The sequence below is a fragment of the Hemicordylus capensis genome, chromosome 6 (genome assembly GCF_027244095.1).
Source record: "Hemicordylus capensis ecotype Gifberg chromosome 6, rHemCap1.1.pri, whole genome shotgun sequence".
Taxonomy (NCBI): domain Eukaryota; kingdom Metazoa; phylum Chordata; class Lepidosauria; order Squamata; family Cordylidae; genus Hemicordylus; species Hemicordylus capensis.
Genome location: NC_069662.1, coordinates 164,649,312 through 164,658,244, shown reverse-complemented (window position 1 = coordinate 164,658,244; position 8,933 = coordinate 164,649,312). Strand labels below are relative to the sequence as shown.

Below are 8,933 nucleotides of genomic sequence, written 5' to 3'. Positions count from 1 at the left end.
TAGACATTATGCTGTACAATTGTACATATGTCTGCACACTTGTACATCTTTTTGTGTGAATGACTGTACTTGTGTTCATTTTTAAAGTAGCCTGCATACCGGCCCCTCAAATGCATGGTGCAGATAGTAAGTGTATTGCTATACTTGTGTTCAACATTATGAGGTCATTCACACAACCAAAAACTGTATTCTACCCGGGTTTGGGAGCTGTGTGTGCTCCCACTTTTCAGTTGTGTGGAAGCAAAGTAGGAGGAAAACCTGGGTAGAAGTGATTGTGTGGAAGCACAGTAGGAGGGAAAGCTACCCAGGTTTTCCTCCTACCTTGCTTCCACCCAATCACTTCTACCCAGGTTTTCTTCTTATCTTGCTTCCACATAACCAAAAACTGGGAGCACACACAGCTCCCAAACCCAGATAGAATGCAGTTTTTTATTGTGTGAGTGATCTCAGTTTGTGAATAGCTGTACCTGTCTACAGATCTACATATGTATGCACTGTATGCTCACTGTAAGAGTGTTGAACACAATGAGAAATAGGGTTTAGGTGTTAAGTATTGTTAAGCAAGGTAGGTTTGGGTCACCCTTTATGCCACCCATTGTCAGTCCAGAGTGATTTTGACAGACTGGCTGTAGAGTCATAGCAATACAGATTTCAAGGTCTGGAGCAAGGCCATTTGGGGGGCATCTGAGGTTAGATGCATTTCATCCATCTATTGCAATTGTCCTGGGGCCATCAGGAACAGTGATGGAGTGTCTAATGGCTTTTGTGAGTCCTGATCAGCCATGTGACATCCAGATGAAACTGGCAAGAAAGGAATCTGAATCGCTGGGCGCATTCAAAAGAAAGCCAACCAATCGGTCAGCAGACACAGAAACAAGAAATGCTCAACGGAGCATCAGCAAGAAGCCATGAAGAGCGTCAAAGTATCCATTTGCACCAGATGTAGGGTACTTCCATTCTTCATTGTGAGATGCTTTGAGTTTCTCTGAAAATAGAAAGAAACAAATAGTCTAAATAATAAGAGTATTTGTGTTTACCTGAATCCAAGTCTACGTTTCCCCCCAAGTTCTTTTATGTTAGAAATAGCGGGTGTGTGTGTGTCATTTTAAATTTAAGGTCCTGTAACTTTTGGGTAAATAGCATAACCTGTTTTTAACTCATATTTTGTAAGGGGGGCATCTTAAATTCAGGGTCATCTTCTATTTAATTTATCATTATTCACTTTCCCTTTAAGCTGGAGTCTTTAAGGCTATCAGGCTGACTCAGGCACTGCAGTAGGCTTCGTCCCAGCCATTACTTGGAAGGAGATGAGCACACGCAAGCCAGAAATTCTTCACTCCAAAGAAATGTCCCTGTGTGGGTTTCATGCCATCCGCAGTCTCTTCCTTGCAGCACTGCAGAGCCAAACATCCAGAGAGCTCCCTTTCAACAAAAAAACCCCACGATGAACTCAAAATTTCGAGGGTTTCAACCTGTGAGCGGCTTAATGAGTGATGTAGCGTGCAAAGGAAGAGAAGATTGAAGGGTCAGTGCTTTTTATTTCTCTAAAGCAAAACTATAGATTTAAATGGGTTTCCCACCTCAGGCCCCCAGAGGTTGTTGGACTACAACTCCCATCACCCCCGCCCACAATGGCTGTTGGCAACATCTGGGGACCCAGGATGGGCTGGGGATGATGAAAGTCATAGTCCATTAACATTTGGGGATCCCAGGTGGGGGACCCCTGATTAAAACTACGCCATGGGTCGATCTACCCCTGACTGAGGATTGACAACATTCTTACTGGCTGTGCTACTGTGTACATAAATGTGTGTGGCCTTCTTTTTAAAAACAGGAGCCCAGCTCACAAAAATGTGTTGGGAGGAGCTTCTCCCGTTGCTTATCTCCATGTTAGGAAACATTTCACCTGCTCAATGTCTGTGTCTCTGGCTGCTCATAAAGATACAGAGCTGGAAAACAAGATGGCAAGCCTACGGTGGGCTCTACTGCATGTGAACCTCTTGCAAGGTCCTCCTGAGATTATAACCCTGCAACTCAGGAGGTGGGGGCTGGGAGCTAAGGGTGATACTTGACAGATCAAGGGGTGGAGCTTGGTAACCTGGAGAGAGATCCACCAGGTGCATCACCTGGAGAGAGATGACACCAGGTGCATTAGGAACATAGGAGGCTGCCATATACTGAGTCAGACCCTTGCTCCATCTCGCTCAGTATTGTCTACACAGACTGGCAGCAGCTTCTCCAAGGTTGCAGGCAGGAGTCTCTCTCAGTCCTCTCTTGGAAGTGCCAGGGTGGGAACCAGGAATTTTTTGCATGCAGGTGCTCTTCCCTGAGCAGGAATATCTTCCCTAAGGGGAACACAGTGCTCACACATGTAGTCTCCCATTCAACTTCAAACCAGGGCAGACCCTGCTTCGCAAAGGCGACAATTCATGCTGGCTGCCACAAGATCTGCTCTCCTCTCCTAAAAACACAGGAGCAGGAGACAGAGCCTAATGGGCAGGAAGGTGGAGAAAACAGCAAAAGTATTTCCTAAGGCCAAGGAGAAAATAGCTGCCCCCCTGAAGACTGAAATGGAGTTGAGTCTTTCCCCTGAAGACCCCGAGAAGGAAGTTAATCCCCTGAAAGCTCAGGCCAGACACTGAGGGAGGCCTGGCAAGAACAAGAGTGAGTGGTGATGGCTGAGCAGCAGAGCAAATGGTCCCAGGTGAAGTCCAGTGCTTGGGCATCTCCAGTGAAAAGGATCCCATTCAGCACTGCAGGGGGAAACGTCTGGAGAGATGCTGTCAGTCAGAGTAGATAACACTGGCTGAGAGGGCCTGATGGTCTGACTCGGGTAATAAAATAATAAATAAACCTTATTTGTTAGCTGCCCCATAACACATTGTTCCAGGGGTGTAACTGCAATAGGGCAAGGGGAGACAGTTGTCTGGGGGCCCAGAGCCTTGGAGGGGGGGCCCAGAGGCAAGTCACATGACTGACTCCCCCAGCCGCGCACCCACCTGGGCTTCCTTCAGTTGTATTCATCCTCCGGAATTGAGGGGAGTGTTAAGACCTGGTGCTACCAGAACAGCATGTCTTTCTCTAGGACCATTCAATGACTTGCATCGTCCACAATTTACAAAACCTTTTTAAAAATAATACTTTTTGTTATCACTGTTCAGCCTCATTTAAGATTTCTTTACTTCATGAGGTGAACTTCAGTGAGCGGGGGGAGGCATTTTAAAATCTTGTCTCTGGGCCCACACTAACCTTGCTACGTCCCCGAATTGTTCTTTAGGCGGCTACACAGCATCAGATACAAACACATCACATGGCATCACATGAAAGAAGACTCTGTGTGTGTGTGTGTGTGTGTGTGTGTGTGTGTTTTACTGTGCCTTTAAGGAATGTGTGGAAGAGGGATATTGCACAGGTGCAGCTTGTCATGTTTCAATGCTGCGAGGACAGGAAAAGATGCCCATGCTGAAATTCTCTCCTTGACACAGAGTCATGTAGCACTTTAAATGTTTACACACTAAACACAGCAACAGCTTGACTGGACAGAACCCAGTTTGTCAAATGCCTGTAGAGGCCTCCTAGCTAGAGGGTGTTTTTTCACCTCTGCATTAAAATATTCTCTTCCAAACAGCCATGAAACTTCAGGATACCTGTGGCTTCTTGTTTGCCTCTGGGTCAGCCTCCCTTTACAAACTCCATGTCAGCAAGAGAGGACGTTGCGACTTTGCAGTCCATCTTTCTCACCCACCAGTCCCTTCATCCACCGAAAAGTAGAGTCCTGCCCCCTACAGTAGGGGTTCCCAACGTGTAGACCTCCAGATGTTGGTGAACTACAACTCCCATCATCCCCAGCCACAATAAATTGTGGAAAGGAGGGAGGGTGAAGACTGGTGGAGGATCACGGTGGGAGAGACACAGCCTCTGCATCCTCCTATACAGTGTGAGAAATGTGTGAGCTTCTTTTAAAGCTCTGGGATTGCCAGGTCTTAACCCGGAGATTGTGCCAGGCACACTCGCACAATCTCTGGGTTAAGACCTGGCAACCTCCCGGCTTCAGAATCTAGATTCTGCAGAACACGCTCACGCGTTCCTCTTCTTGCATGCTTCACGTTGATGCTGACTAGCCCTGATTTACATCTGGAGAACAATTCTCCCACCCTGGGCAGCGACAGTAGCCACTTCCAAAAGCCATGTCCCAGGGAGCAATTTAATCCTGCTGACCCAGAAGCCGGAGAGGAGGAAACACTTACCAGATAGCTGTTAGCCTGTGCGGTGCCAGTCGGGTTCCCTGACATGGCTGATTTGTTCTGTTCCAACACGGTCCTCTCTCCCTTTGCCCTGAATTAACTCTGGCTGCTGCTGCTGCTTCTCTTGCTTTGGGTCGTCTTCAGCAGTTGCTTGACAGGCAGCTGCTGGACCAACCCCTCTCTCTGCAGTGCTGCTCCAGAATTAAACTATCTGCAGCCTTCCACTCTTTGCTAAACTCACACCAGGGACCTACCAAGGAGGGAATCCTTCTGGCAAACAATTTCTAAAAGTCACAGGACCTGGTGCTTTCCAGGAGGACCTTTTCTTCATGCCTCTGTAAACTTTGGGCTCTTGAAGAGAGATCACCACCGGGGGCCCCCTCTTAATCCCGAGCTCCCCCTTATTCCTGAGGTCGGCTGGGGTGCTGAACTCTGTTTCTCAAGGTCAGTGAGAAGGAACTGCATGCTGCCAGGAGAGCAGATGCGGGTGGGGGACAACTGGGTTACAATGTTTGCACCAGGGAATGCTCTTTGCACTTGGCTGTGCCATCTCTGCTGAGTGGATTCAACAACTGGAGTGTGTGGCTAGCTAGAGAAGGGTTAAACGGGATCTGCATTGAGCTGGCACCGCAACTTGAATTAATTGCTCAAGTGGGTGAGAACTGGGACCGAGAGAGAGCTGCCTCTGGGGATGGCACTCACTCATCCTCAGTGCAGTGGTATACACCTGCAGTGCAGCTCTGAAGTCTCCCTGGCTGGCACATCCTGCACAGGTGTGCTGCAGCAAAGGAGAGAGGCAGGTAATGGGAGCTGCTCTGAAAGGGCCTTATTATAACTTTCAGCTCTGCCTCTGTGTCTTTGGGGCAGGATCCTGCCCCAGGAAAGGGACCTCCCGTGCTATCACATTGCACCGCAGCTGCAGATAAAGCAATTACGAAGCTAAAATTGGAGTGGACGGCGGCTGCCAGGCAGCTGACTTGCTTTTCTCTCCTTCTCATTGACTCCAGTAGTGCTGCTGCCCAGCCTTCTGCTATTTAAGTCCCTTGCTCTAGAACGGCCTCTCGCCCTCACTGCCCTCAATGGTGAAGCCACCTTTAAAACACGCAGTAAAATAAAGACAAGTTAAGTACAGCAGAGAGAGTTCACACACCTGCAAAGTGTCCACATTCATTTCTGCAGAGCTCGAGAAAAGCTTCCTGTTTTTGGTTTTTGGAGGAAGAAATTAATAACAAAGTCCAGGACCTGAAACCAGCCGTGCATCTTCTGTCCATCACAAGCGGCCTGTTTGTTCTAACTCCACTCTCTGGTGTTTGCAGCCTCCAAAGCATAACTGGAGGGGCAGAGCAGGGCAGGAGGAGACCCTTCAGGTATTTGGTTGTACGGGTTCCTAGAGACCGGGGCCCCAACCCAGCCAGAAGTTAAATAACTGTTATGTGCTGCAATGGTTTCAGTGGGAAAGCTGAGTATGTTCTGGCTTTCCTGCTGAAATCAGCGAGATGTAAATTTGGGGGGTGGTAGCTGCTGTTAATTTGTGCTTCGAATTTTCGCTCGAGGCACAAATGATGACCAGGCTCAAACTATCATACTTGGGACACATTATGCAAAAGAAGACTTTTGAGGAGACCATGGACAGCCAGGAAAACAAACAAATGGATCACAGAACAAATCAATCCAGAATTTTCACTCGAGGCACAAATGACCAGGCTCAAACTATCACACTCGGGACACATTATGCGAAAACCTAGCTCCCTTGAGAAGTCCATAATGATGGGGAAGGTTAAAGGAAAGAGAAGAAGAGGACGACCAGCAGCAAGGTGGATGGACTTGATTACAACAGCAATGAATGCACCACTGAGAGAGCTTCAGGGCCAAGCTGAAGACAGATCATCCTGGAGAGAGAATCGATCTATGTGGTTGCTAAGAGTCAACACCGACTTGACGACACTTAATCAATCAACCAGTCAATCAATCAAGCTGCTGTTAAAGCCCAGGAGCAGGTCCAGTGAAAAACGTCAGCAACCTGGGAAGAAATCCTTAGGGCAGGGCTGGGCTAACTTGGCCTTCCAGATGTTGTTGAACTGCAACTCTCATCATTCCCAGTGGCTGGAGATGATGGGAGTTGTAGTCTAACATCATTTGGAGGGCGGTTTGCCCAGCTTTGCCTTAGGGGATTGCACCCTGAGAAATCCTTGATACAATCACATAGCTGCTAGGTGTGGAATCAATGTCACATCTTAGCTCTTAAACGAGGGCCAGCAGCTGGCATACAGAACAAGGAAGCTAGCGGAGCAGGCTAACGACACGTCTCAACTAACTTCGCCAGAGAAGGGGCGATTTCTGATGACTTCCCCTTCCCCAGGAAGCCCTCTGTGCCACCTGAAAATATGTCCCTGAGGGCTGTGCAGCCCTTGGGTGGCACAGAGGACTACTGGGGAAGTGGGGAGGTCATCAGAAATTGCCCCTTCCCCAGTGCACTGATGCAGTTAGTTGGGAAGTGCTGTTAGCCTGCTGCTCTGGCACTGGCAGCATTAGTGCTTCCTTATCCTGTAGGTCGGCCACTTCCTTTTTCCTGTAAAACAGAAAGATGGCCCACAGCACTGCCTGATCTCCTGGAGCTCAAACTCTGATGCCCAGGGGGTGGAGTCTAAGAACTAAGGGGTTGGATCTGGTACATCGGGGGAGGAGCCTGGTGAGGTGGGTGGAGCCTAGAATGGTATCTGACTAGTCAGGGAAAGAGGCTGGCTGTGCTTGGCACCTAATGGTAGAACCTGATGAACATAGAACATAGGAAACTGCCTTCTGCTGAATCAGATCCTGGGTCCATCTCGCTCAGTATTGTCTATGTTGACTGGTCCAACTCACTCAGTATTGTCTGTGCTGGCTGGTAGCAGCTGCTCTTCAGGTTTCAGGCAGGAGTCTTCCCCAGCCCTATCTGGAAATGCCAGCAGGACTGAATCTGGGAGTTGTGCATGCAAAGCAGATGCTCCAACACTGGGCAATAGCCTCTCCCTGACATGGCGGGGGGGACTTCAAAAGCTCTCCAGCCAAGCAAAAGAGAGCCTGCCCCTCCTGTGTTGGGATTTGTGATCATTTAGCAAAGCACCAAGGAAGCTACCATTCCAGTTACAGAGTGCAGAGTTTAGTGGTTGCAGCTGTATAGAGTAACATGCATCGAGATAACTGTAGGGTCTAAACTAAATTGATTTATTGGTGAAGTACATTTGAGATAGGAAAGATCTATCTTATCTATCAGTCACATAATAAAGCTCTTCTCATGATTCATGAGAAGAGCTTCTATCAGGTCTGCGGGGAGAGTGGGCTTAGCCCACTCTCCCCGCAGACGATCCTGCCCAGAGCCCTGGGCGGCCAGATTGGCCATCCACACGATTGCCAGCTCCGTCATGGAGCCGGCAGGGGTAGTGGGGATCGGAGGCTGGCCAGCCCCCCAGAAATTCCAGGATGCCCCATGCGGTGCATCCTGGAGAGACCCCTGAGCCCAGGAGTCTACTCGTGTGTCACCAAGTGCCATGGTGATGCATGAGCAAAGAAATGAGGTTAGCAGAATGCTCACTGCATTAACCTCATTTAAGGGAAGGGTCTTTAGGTGGGCTAGCCGCCTTGGGAGCACCAGGCTCACCCTCAAGCCCCGTGGTTCCCATGAGCACTAGAAAGTGGTCTATGCTCCCTTAGCCCGCTTTCCAGTGATCGTGGGAATAGCCCCATTGAATAGGTAGGGAGAGAGATAGATGTTTCCATCTCTTCTCTAAGAGGAAAGGAAGAAGACTGACTCACTACAGGAAGTACCTGAGGAGTCAAAAGAGGGGTCTCCCAAAGCCCCTAGTGGTCATTAGGATAGTCGGTGCAAAAGGTCGATGCACTGGAACGCCAGCATCTTGGTCCTGGTCCCTCTCTGTGAGGTTTCATTCCTTTGCCTGGAGAGCACAAAAAGGAGGTCAAAACCCTGACGCTTCAGATCGGACCCTGAGATCTGGCACGTCTGCAGCTACGTTCTCTGTTCCCTTTTAAGTCTTCTCCTGGTTAATGTTACAGGGGAGCATTCGCTGAATATAGACAGGATTAGAAACTTCATCTCTCTGCTGATCGGGATTGAATCACATCTCGCTGTGAAATTCTGCCAGGGAGACCTACCTGCCTCTGCTTCCATCCCCATGCCTTGCCCTCTCCAGAGATGTCAAGGCCAGTGAGAGGGAGCAGGTGGCCCTCCAGGGAGGTCTCTCTGGCCACACCCCTTCTGGAATGCTGTGACATCAGGGTGTTCTGTCAAGGCGGAGCAAAGGACTGATGTCACAATGAGCAATGCCACCACAATCCCTCGCCACATCGCCCTGACGGCCTCACCATGATGGCAGGAACGCATGCATGTGTACATTTTTATGGGCAGTGGGTAGCGGCACAATCAGAAGAAAGTCAGGCGAGTACACAGGAACGTCGGAAGTTGCTTCATACCGAGTCAAACCCTTGCTCCATCTAGCTCAGTATTGTCTGCACTGACTGGCAGCAGCTCTCCAAGGCTCTCCCAGCCCTACCTGGAGATGCTGCCAGGGATTGAACCTGGGAACATCTGCTTGCAAGCATGCAGAAGCTTAACCACTGAGCTATGGCCCCATCCCCTAATGGGAATATTTTACAGCGCTCACATGTAGTCACCCATCCAAATGCAAACCAAGG

At 49.2% G+C, this 8,933-nt stretch overlaps 1 protein-coding gene across 3 annotated transcripts in view; it reads left to right on the top strand.

Annotated features, from left to right (window-relative positions):
- Positions 1 to 1,370: 1,370 nt before the first annotated feature.
- HHATL (hedgehog acyltransferase like) overlaps positions 1,371 to 8,933 on the top strand; it is a 34,767-nt gene continuing 27,204 nt past the window's right edge. Inside the window, exon 1 of one of the 3 annotated variants that reach the window (XM_053265267.1) lies at positions 1,371 to 1,525. The gene's annotated coding sequence lies outside the window, so the exon portion shown is untranslated. Of the gene's footprint in view, positions 1,526 to 4,471; positions 4,689 to 8,553; positions 8,677 to 8,933 lie in introns of those variants that run through there. The other 2 variants (XM_053265266.1, XM_053265268.1) reach the window with 2 other exon arrangements.